Here is a 10,552-nt window from a genome sequence, read left to right as displayed (position 1 = left end):
ACTAGACTCTTTGCCTTATTGTTTCCTAGTTTTATTAAAGTTCCTTCCCATTAAAATCTCATATGTTTTGTGTTGATGCGACGGATGGCAAAACCCATTTAAAATAGACAGGTTTGCGGGGTTTGGGCTGCCCCTCTCCCTGACCTATAACAGATTTGGTGCCCAACGTGATTCTTCTTGCTTAGCTCCACCCTGTTACAACCTCCCCCTTTCTTGGGGACCACCCTGTTACAATAGCACCCCTCAGAAAAGAGAGAAGTCACTTTATTTTTAATTCTTTACAAAATTTGTTGTCTTTTTAAAAGAACATTAATAATACAGGTGTTTTCTCAACTATTTTATTTGGAACAAAACATCACTGCTTGGAGAACCTATTAGACTAAAACCATAGCTAGTTTACTTTGCTTACCAAGTTTACCTCTTAGGATCATTTAAAAAATATGTAAGCAAAGAAATTTAATATTTTGCACCCCAAACTCCATCTCAGCTTCTGCTCCCAGAAAACTTACCCTGTGACAGTACAGGGGCTGCATTCATTAACATACATGGCTAGTTTATTTTACGTCTTTACAAGTTTATGGACACAGGTTGGCTACTGAAACTTTTTTTTTTAAAGTCCCATCATTAGGAAAGTTGGGTGTCAATGAGATTTTTATTTGCTTATACTCAGTATTACCATCACTACTGTATTCAGGACAGAATTCCCATCACTAGTGTGTTCAATACGAAATACAAAGCTACATTTGGGCTGGCCATTCACTGTCACTCACACTCCCTGTTCACCCCCATTTCAGGTTCCACAACTCCTGAACTTAGGGGTCTGCCTCCAGCTGACCTCTCTGCAGTAAAAGGCCCATGCAGGAGGCCAGAATGCAGAAGCCAACCAGGAAGCCCACCTGGGGGGCAGGAATGGGGATACCAGCCTGGAGGATTCAGGCAGTGAGCCTCTCCCCTCCCCCTAGGAGTCTCTTCTCAGACAAAGAACCTCTACCTGCCTCAAGAAACCCCCCCCCCCCCAACAAACTTTCCCGCCATAGGAGCCCAACTTCCCACCTGACCTCTCCTCACCCTATAAAACCCTGCTTCCCCCTAACAACGTGGGCGGCTTCACTGACCCCCACCTTGGGTGCGTGAGGTCCGCTGGGGGCACAATAAACTTTCCCTCCTTTTGAGAAATTTAGCCTGGCTCTCCTTTTCTTTACCACGCCGAACCTTTCACACAGTAAATGCCCTTCTTTACTCTACTCATTCTTCAAGGTCTTGAAGGAAGATACCACTTCTTCTATGAAGCCCTCCTTGAATTATGTGTTCTTTTAATATTCCTTTATTTCTTAAGTTAAATTAAATTAATGGTATTTTAACAATGCAACTCAGTTAAGCACAGCTATTCTGTAAATGTTTTGTCTGAATCAGATACCGAATTTACACTCTCTAGTACTTTTTTTTTTTTTTTAATACAAGCACTGGGTACTGTTAAAAGTGCGGGAGGGTGAGAGGATTCACCAGAGCCAGAGCAGGGAACAGAACAGGCAGACTGATGAAATACATTGCTGAGGGGAGCAGCGGGTGTGGCAGGAGAGGTCTGTCGCACCATGTGGGACCCTCACCGGTTGCCAGGGATCGAACTGGTGCTGCAGAGGCTGTGGGCAGCTCCGCAGCCCAGCGCTCAACCGCTGAGCCACCAGGGGAGGCCCTACACTCTCTAGCACTTGATGAGCACAGACATAAGGTAGTTACCCATAAAATACAAGTCAATTGAGTAAAACTTACGCATGATAGCATCAGTTTTGAAAATATTTGAATCTTTATCCAGAAAAGTTTAACAGTTAAATTATACCCTGGAATAGTAAGTTTCAAAGCTTGTTTCCTGGATTTGTTCTTTGAAAAAACTTTTCATGGTCAGATTCATTTGCAAAATGTTGCCTGCAATATCCTTCTATTGGGAATAAACACACTAGCCTATTAAATATTAAAAGTTCTGAGAAGTAAATAAATCTGGTTGATTTTATTTAACCCACACTACTTTAATAAGAAAGAACATTTATTTTTCTTTTTAAATAGCATCTATTAGCATCCCTGTGGAATTTGTGTGGTGGAGAACATTCTCTGGGCGCCATGCCCTGGCAGAGAGCAGGCTTGGTGTTAGCTCCAAGAGCATAGGCAGGCCTGGATGCCAGCGAGATGGATGATCCGTGGCAAATGAGCCAATGGCTGCGATTCCAAACCTGAGGTGGGGCTCATGGCTCCGCAGGCAGGCGGTGTCCATCACCATTCTAAGAAAAGGAATAGAAGGGGCAGTGAGAGGTAGAGCTGGCGGTAGATACTAATGACTCCTGAGTGAAGCCTAGCTGTCTGTCTCAATCCTGGCTGCACATTGGAATCACCTGGGGGAGCTTTAGAACATGCTGATGCCTGAGGCTCAATGCTGAAGATGCCTTTGGTCTGAGGTGAGACCTTGGCACTAGGATATTTGCAAGCTCCCCAAGTGATTCTAATTGTAGTCAGAGAGCCACTGCCTCAGAGGCATGGGAATGTTTAAAAGAACATTTTTCCCCCTATATATATGTTTCCTTTGTTGAATATATCTACTCTCCTGGAAGTTGCTCTGGGAAATTGTCACCCCCTGTCTCATAATAACCATCACTATTGCTCACCTGGGATCCTGAGCCTCCTACTCTTGGCGTGGGGAGGGCCAGTGTGAGGACACACAGCATTGACCCCACCCCAGAACTTGCTGGAAACACAGAATTGCAGGCGCCATCCAAATTCTGAATCACAAAAACAGTGCTACCTGCATCTGTGTGAGCAGCACTGAGATAGGTAGAGTTGTTCTGGGCAAAGCAACTCCTCCATTCCACTTACAACCTGCCAACCGCGTGCCTGTGTGGTGGCTTTTATTCATCTTAGTAGCAACGGCCTGTCTCTCCTGGTCAGTAGTCACCTGCCTCCTACACATCAGGACAATATCTTGAAGGAGTCTCCAGGGTCCCCAAATTTTTTCAAAGACCACTTAGCACATAATTTAGCGTAGGCAATCCCCAATTGGTGAAAATCTCATATGGTCAAAACAGAAAAAAACAGAAATGGTATAATTTCATTTCTATAGCTGACAAATGGTATCAGAAATGACTCCTTTCCTTCTTTGTTTCAGATTAAATAAAGATTTATGGGTGATCAGAAATGTAGGCCCTAAGATATCAGCCAAGTCATCTACATGAATATGAGCTGGGTATAGAAAATCCTGCTCTTCCTGGTTGAACCAGTTGGAGGAAGAGAGTGGAGTTAAACAGAACCCCTTAATGGGGAGGGGTGTCAAAAAATTTATTTGAAGTAACATTGCATTATAACATTTTATAAGTTTCAGGAGTGCATCATTATAAATAAGCCTCTGAGGGCCTCCCTGGTGGCACAGAGGTTAAAGACAGAGCTATCAAGCTACCACCAGCCACTGCAGCAGGAGTTTGATCCCCTGCCAGGCAGGAGCAACCCACAAGGTGCAGCAGCCTGCTGCTCCCCTCAGCAGTGTATTTCAGTAGCTCCACCTGTTCTGCTCCCCACTCTGTCTCTGGTGAATCCTCTCACCCCCTTGTCCCCCACACCTCTGGCCTGCACCCCAGTTCTTGTGTGCATAAATAAATAAATATTTTAAAAAATAAATAAGCCTCTGTACATACCACAATAAGTTCACCACTAAAAGTCCAATTCCGTCTTTCAACATACAGGTGACCTCTTCTGCCTATGTGCGTCCCTCCTACCCCTTCCCTTCTGGTAACCACCAATTTAGTCTTAAGAGTGTAAAAGTTTATTTTTGCTTCATTTAGTTCAATTGTTTCTTTCATTTCTTTATGTTGTGCCCTCTTAAGTGTCAGTGGTGCAGCTCCACCAAGCCTGCGTGATCACAAACTGCCCATGCGTGCTGGCCTCACAGCCGGTCTCCTGCTGAGTGTGCTTGCTACCCTAACACAAGGATTTCATTGTAAATTTTCCTCATGGTGAAAAACAAACAGGCCAACAGCCTCATGTTTTTGTGATGAGTGGATGTTCTGGATCACCAGCCCTGCTTTCTCTTTCTCCATTACCAAGCTCACGGAAAAGTCTGTCATTTCAGGGCAAACACAGAGGCTGACTCCTCATTCTGCTCTGGTAAACTGCTTGTGCACCAGTTCACTAATTAGCTCTTTTATTCATTTGTCAACATTTACTCTCCACTGTTCCCCAGCAGCAATGCTAGACACTGGGCATAGGTGCCCTCATCTACCTAAAACTTAGAAAAGAATACATAGTTGATAAAGTGTGGAGTGAGAAGTTTCCAAAAGAACTTCACATTAAAAGATGAAGCTGTCATACATTACTTCATCAATAGAGAATACTCATTGATAAGATCATTATTAGACATTTTCTGGCACACCCATTTTAAACTATTTTTTTTAAAGATTTATTTATTTATGCATACAAGAGCTGGGGTGTAGGCCAGAGGTGCAGGGGGTGAGGGGAACATTCAATTAGCCCAGCCCAGGACACCTGTCTATACTGTAGCTGCCAAAGGGCACAGAAAAATATCTTTGGCCAACTTCCAGTTCTTACAGTAGAAAGTGGGGTCCTATCTTCACCAAGCTGCATATTCTGGAAGGTTTATTCCCAAGTAAGAAGAGGGTGTGGGTTCTGGGAAGCCAAAAACATGGCAGTTGTTCACTGAAGATGTGTCTAGCTGAGTCCTCCTATTCCATGCCCCTTGTGGTAAGAGTCTGTGGAATGTTGGGTGCTCCTGCCCCACATACAACCTTGCGCAGAGAGAAGAAGACAAGTTAGACTCCCAAAGAAATTGATATGTGTGTTAGAACTCTGTAGGACACAGTTACCAGAAACCCAACCCAAATTAACTTTAAAACAGGTATTATTTTGGGGCCTCCCCTGGTGGTGCAGCGGTTGAGCACTGGGTTGTGAGGCTGCCAGCAGTCTCTGCAGCGCCAGTTCGATCCCCGGCCATCAGCGAGGGTCCCACAAAAACAAAAAAACAAAAAAACAAAAAAAACCCAGGTATTATTTTGGAAATAAGGGGGAGGAATGTATCTCATGGAACCCATGGACTAACCATTGCTAAGTCCTTGGCAATGACAAAAACCTAATGATTTGCATGCTGTTGGCATTCTGTCCCTAATATTATTATAATTAATATCAATATTTGTGGAGCACTTATTATGCTCTTGCTTTTATTTTTCACAACAACACTACAAAAACTGAGCTAAAATCATTTCCGTTTTATAGAGGTGGAAACCTGGAGAAGTTCGGGCTAACACATAGCTAGTAAGTAAGAGGACAGGTGTAAACCTGGGGTCTGCACTGTGTTAATCTGCCTGGGAGCAGGCCACCATCCTCCATCTCTCAGTTCCACAGACCCCAAGTTTCACAGCTGTCAGGAGAGGTCATACCTTCCTGTGTTCCCAGTCCAGTCTCTTGAGGAAAGATCTCTGACTGGCCAGTTTGCATCAGGCACCAGCAGTAGAGCCACACTGAATGGCTTTGCCATAATCGAGATGGATGAGGGCTGGGGGCTTCAGGGACAGGGCAACCATTTCCAAAAATAAGTGCTGCTAGCAGTCAAACAGTTGTTAATTACAAATTTCAACCTTGCCTTCTGCGTGACTTTTCATTTTTGCCTTACTTTACAGCAATTTAGAAATAGATTTAATTTTCAAAGGCAATCACTAACTCATTCCATGTGTGTGGGAATATAAATTTGTCTGCTGCCTTTTACAGAACTACTTTCTTCTTTTATGAATTTTTTGCCATTAGGAAATTTCAATTTTCCTATTTCATGTTGTGTTTGATTGTTTTGTAAGCAATCTGAGAACCTTTATGGACCCGGCGGAGGTGTACGTCATAAGTTGAAAGGAATGAACATAGAGTTGTGCTGTCCAACTAGCCACATGACTATTAAATTAATTAATATGAAATAAAATATAAAATTCATTTTCTCAGTTGTATTAGTCATATTTTAAGCATCCAATAGCAAGCACAATATAGTTCTATATACCAATGTATTTCCATCATTGTAGAATATTCTATGTGTGACTGTGCTGGAGAGGGTGTGAATTGTCTTCTGAAGTAAGGAGCTCCCTAACCAAAGTGTCGCAGACCGGGAAGAAGTCTCCAGCTCCCAGAGGCTGTGGGCTCTAGTTTTCTTTTCCGCAGCGATGCTTCCTGTAGTTCACTTCCTGACTTGCTTCCATATTCATTTTCCCAAAGCCAGCATTTGTATCACACAAACTTGAGTTATTTCTTTCCTATAGCAGAAAGGTGTACAACAGTAATAGAAATGTCTTGGGCTAGTGGGACATTTATTGCTGATTCTGAAAATTTAATGTACTTGCTTTAATTAGAGGTGGGACTGAGGGATGCTGGGTAACAAAATAAAATGTTTAGATTTGGAAATGCTTCAAGAATCCAACAACAGAGACCCCATGTTGTCCTTGTTGGGGAAATTTCTATCCCTTCTCCTTTGTAACTGTCCAGAAAAAACAGAAAAGCCTCGATGGCAGCTGCTTTGTATCTTTAACACGATTTTGTCCCCATTAGAATGAAACTTATTTCCATGCAGTACTCATGCAAAAATTGTTTCTACAGCCCCTTGATTCTAAGAAGATCTTGATCCTGGCTGAAGGGGTATACAACTGTTAATGTTTGCAGAAAATTTTCCCTGTAATTGACTGGCTAGATTCACTCTCAAAGGAGGCTCTTCATTTCCCTTGTGAAACATCCTGACTATAATAGACTGAATATTTCTGTCCTGCTTCCTTCCCCTGCCCCCCACTCATATACTGAAATCCTTACTCTCTATGAGATGCACTAGGAGGTGGGACTTTGTAATGTAATTAGATCATGAGATCGAAGCCCTCATTGAATGGGATTAATGTCCATATAAAAGGGACTCCAGAGAGCACTCACTTCCTCTTTCCATGACTTGAGGTGCAGCAAGGAAATGGCTCTGTATGATCCAGAATTCGCAGTCTGTGGTATTCTGTTACAGTAGCCTGAAATAAAGCACTGACTGGTGTCCCTCGCCCACTGAGGGCTGTGGACTGGTGTAGCAGGAGGTCCACAGTGTGTAGTTTGCTTCTTTGTTAACCTGTTCAATTCATTTGATTGTATTCCAGTAAACACTCTATTCCACGAAATATTAAAACCAGTGATAAACAGCTATAAAAACAGATGGTATCAAGGAAAGTTAAGTTTAATGCTTAGGAAAGACTGAGTGAAGGAAAGTCCCTTGCAAACGTGTTGTTGAATTTTAATTATATTTGATGGTGAGCAGCACATCTACAAGGATTCCTGAGTCAAGATGCTTTACATTGTCTTTAAAGTCTCATTTCCCTGAGTAAGGAAACCCAAGACAACAGAGAATGCTTTGTGTGTGGTTTGCAAAGACAGGAAACAAGTCAGTACTGCAATTAACAAACCCATATTCAAAAAAAAGGCACTGACTAAAGAAAAGGACCGGTGAGTGACTATACATTGCAAATTCCTGTTACAATGAAATGTTTGCTGCATAATGTGCATCATTTGTGCGGTTCCCCTTTGTCTGGCTGGATTCTCGCCCTCTACTGGTCGGAAGGGAGGCCCCACCCAGCCTCTCTCCTTTCAGAACGTTTCTTTTCGGTTGGAACGTGCAGCTTTCCGACTACAAAGCCTCCCGAAAACGTAGTCGTGGTCACATCGATATAGTGCATTTTTACATCCAAAGCATTATTTTACATCCAACGCATTTTCATCTATTTATGTAAGAATGCCTTATGACTGGGTGATGAACACTCTCTCTCGCCCCTCCCAATTCTATTGCCTTTTAACTGCCCTCGGCAATATTTAAAAATAAACGCTGATTTAAAAGGCAAAGGCTTGCAAAAAGTGCAGCTGCTATTCTTTGGAGATGCTACTGACAATGAAAAAAAAATGAATAAAAATGATTGTAACTTAGGAAAAATCCCATTTCCCTATGAATGAAGAAAAAAAAAATCACGTCTGTAACAGCCTTCTCTTCACACACATAAAGGGACTTTTTGCAGGAAAAGCTGCTGGAAGGGCCGTCCCGGCGCAGCCTCGGCGAGATGGCGGCGGGCTCCTCCCACTGCGGCAGCGTCACAATCAATAACGCCGGGCGCTGCGGCAGAGCTCGCCTGTCTACACCCGGCGCGCGCAGCGGGGCGCAGGGCTGGTACGTTAGCTCCTTGCGCCACCTAGAGGCCATTGGTGTTCATTGCAGGATGAAATTGGAAAGGCCCAAGCTGCCCCCTAGATTTCACATTAGTCTTCAAAAGCATACAAGATTTCTTTGTATAGGTCCTTTACCTCTTTTGTTAGATTTACTCCCAAGTATTTGATTTTTTTTGTTTCTATAGTAAAAGGGATGCTTTTTAAAATTTCTTTTTCTTCAGGTTTATTGTTGGTGTATAGGAAGACTACTGATTTTTGCGTGTTGATTTTCTATCCTGCCACTATACTGACCTGATGGATTAGTTGAATTAGTTTTTCTGTGGAGTTTTTGGGGTTCTCTGTGTATATTATCATATCATCTGCAAATAATGATAGTTTGACTTCAGAGCTTCCATATGATCCAGCAATTCCACTCCTAGGTATTTACCCAAAGGACACAGAAAAAGAGCACCTGCACCCCTATGTTTATAGCAGCACTGTTTACAATAGCTGAGCTTTGGAAACAACCCAAATGCCCAAAAATAGATGACTGGATCAAGAAGATGTGGTACATATACACCATGGAATATTACTCAGCATTCAAAAAAGATAAACACATGCAATTTGCAGCAACATGGATGGCGCTGGAAAGGATCATGCTCAGCTAAATAAGCCAGAAAGAGAAAGAAAAATACCGGATGGTCTCACTCATAGCAGGAATCTAGAAAACTTAAATAAGGGACCAGGAAAAAGAATAACTATATGAAAGAAAATATCAAAATCAACAAACAACTATGAACAAGAGACACTCTATGGGGTGGGGGGTGGGGAAAGGAGGGATTGGGGTAAAAATAAGGGGGTTGCAATTGTATGGGGAATATAAAAATAAAATTTAAATTAAAAAAAAAAAACCAAAAGCATACAAGAACCGGGGTACAGGCCAGATGCGCAGGAGGGTGAGAGGACTCATCAGAGAGAGCCCGGAGCAGAACAGGCACACTGCTGAGGGGAGCAGCGGGCAAGACAGGAGAGGTCTGCTGAGCCATATGGGATTCTCCCTGGCTGGCCGGGATCAAATCAGCGCTGCAGACACTTCAAAAGCAGAGCCAGCTTTAGAAGGCAAAGGAAAAATGAGTAGCGCTTATTCATTTGCCTATAAGATAATTAAATTTAAGGTTAGAAATTCCGATTTGCACCGATCATGCAAAGTTAATAAAAGTCATCCGTTTGTGAGACATCTACGGATGTCTCATCTGCCTCCACTTGTATCTGCCTCCACATACACATAACTCAGTTTGGTAAGGAAAACCTACAAAAATGCATGCCCAATTAAATTGGAGTTTCAGGTTAACCATGAGTGACTTTTTAGTATAGGGATGCCCCATACTGCTGAAAATTTAATTGGTCATCTTATCAGCTTTACTATCTTTATTTTTTAAAAAATATTTATTTATTTATTATTTATACAAGCACTGGGTACAGTCAGAAGCGCGGGAGGGTGACAGAATTCACCAGAGCCAGAGCGGGGAGCAGAGCAGGCAGAAGGACCGAAGTACACTGCTGAGGGGAGCAGCGGGCGGCAGGAGAGGTCTGCGCCATGTGGGACCCTCGCCAGTGGCTGGGGATCGAACCGGCGCTGCAGAGGCTGCGGGCAGCTTCGCAACCCAGCGCTCAACAGCTGCGCCACCGGGGAGGCCCACTCTTTATTTTTAACAGTGTGGTCTGGACATCTTTCATTGAAACAGATGGGTCGGTACAGCTTTTACCAGACCTGGTGGGGGTGCACAAAGGGATTGGGAAATTGCTCTGCATGATGGTTAGGAAGACATCGCAGGGGAAAATCTCTCCTGCAAATGGTTCTCCATACCAGTAAATGGTGGGCAGGTTCTCCTGGTAGAACAACTGAGGTGAGGGAGGGGTGTTACTGCATCACAGAGGACCTGTAGAGTGCTACCCTGGAGCTGCTTTTATCCCATACACACAGGGAGTAAAAGAGTAGCCAGGGGGAGTGACGAGGTCAAATCTGTGTTTATGAAAGTTACAGTTATGCATCAGCTGAACAGTGGTTCCGTCCAATGGCCCTGGTCCCAATGGCCTAGGTGTGTAGTAAGTTGTAGCACCTGAGTTGGTCTATTTACACTGACATTCACATAACCAGATTGTCCAACAACACATTTCTCAGAACATGTTCCCATCATTAAGGGACACGTGACCGTACATCAGACAGCAGTGGTGAGGACGGATTGGAGGACTGTGAAGCCTGGAGGTGGGGAGACTTTAAAGAGATTGTCCAAGTTTAGTGAGTTCAAAAGTAGCAGAATTTGGATGTGAACTGGGGTTTCCTGGCTCAAATTCAGCATGCCTG

Source organism: Talpa europaea (genome assembly GCF_964194135.1).
Source record: "Talpa europaea genome assembly, chromosome: 2".
NCBI classification, from domain to species: Eukaryota; Metazoa; Chordata; class Mammalia; order Eulipotyphla; family Talpidae; genus Talpa; species Talpa europaea.
This window is presented reverse-complemented; position numbering follows the sequence as displayed.